Raw genomic sequence first — 1,393 nt, 5'->3', positions numbered from 1 at the left:
CCCTTACAGACCTTAATTTTTAGTGAAAACTAAGAAGTACACAATTATAAACTGTCTTTTACATTAGCATTCTGTGGCTTGGCAAGTTTATAAATTCTTTGCATAACCTCTAGAAGCATGCTACTTCATAGAACAATTTTTTAATAAAATACAGGACATGTTTACAAATAGACCCAAACATCTTTTAGTTTCTCTGTAATAAGAAGCCAAAAGGAGGTAAATCTGTGTTTAGTAATTAATGGCTAACTTTTTATCCTATGTGGAGATGATTTAGTTACTCAATAGATTTTATCATTTAACTTAATTTAGCAAAACTCTAAGGTTTCAAGTTACCAAAATGTTTTGAAGTTATTTTAAGTACATATACCATAACACATAATTGTTGGGTTAAAATGTTCATCCAACACTTTTATCTTTTTCACATCTGTTTAGTTTACTTGTTCTGATAATTATTCAGATTGCCTATAAAACTTTATGAGACATTAGACAAAACTAGCTATCATTTTAAGTTGTTATTTTTGCTAACAGTTTTGTAACAGAGATAACATGAGTCTATTTGACCAATAAATGTAGAATGAAGGCTGCATGTCTGCATCATATCTAATGCTGATAACTCAGAGGACATGTCCATTTTAATCAAACCAATATTCTTAAATAAGCCTTCATTTACTAAAGATTGCTTTAGGGCCGGCCCCGTGGCTTAGCAGTTAAGTGCGTGCGCTCTGCTGCTGGCAGCCCGGGTTCGGATCCCGGGCACGCACCGACGCACCACTTCTCCAGCCATGCTGAGGCCGCATCCCACATACAGCAACTAGAAGGATGTGCAGCTATGACATACAACTATCTACTGGGGCTTGGGGGGGTGGGAATAAATAAATAAATAATTTTTAAAAAAATTAAAGATTACTTTACGTTACATTATCTTGAAAGACCTTTGAGTTAGTTTCTATTACATTTATATAAGCTCTTACTTTAAGCCAATTGAATAGGGCTCTTTTACAAATTATACCATCTGGAGGTAAAAATATAACATATACATTACATAGACACACATACACACAGACTCCACAGCTACTGTTCTAAAATTACTGCCATGAATCAGGTACAGTAACACAAGGTTCCTTAGTTATGGATCCAAATTTTGTTTTAAGCTTTTTCTACTAAGATTTGTGGAGAAGACACTCAAGATGCTAGATTTTGGTGAGGGTGCTCTGATGGCCATTTTTCTTTCCTTTTTCCTTTTTATATTTCAGTCTTAGAAACTGGTGATGGACTACATAACAGTTCCCTGGAGAGGTTACAAGCTTTTTGAGATAAAGGAAATGGGTGGAATCTGAACTACCTCTAGAGCTGCATTTCTAGTTTTGCAAGGATTTTTTTTAAGGACAGTTGC

This window comes from Diceros bicornis, chromosome 40 (assembly GCF_020826845.1).
Source record: "Diceros bicornis minor isolate mBicDic1 chromosome 40, mDicBic1.mat.cur, whole genome shotgun sequence".
NCBI lineage: Eukaryota > Metazoa > Chordata > Mammalia > Perissodactyla > Rhinocerotidae > Diceros > Diceros bicornis.
Note: the sequence above shows the minus strand (reverse complement) of the source record.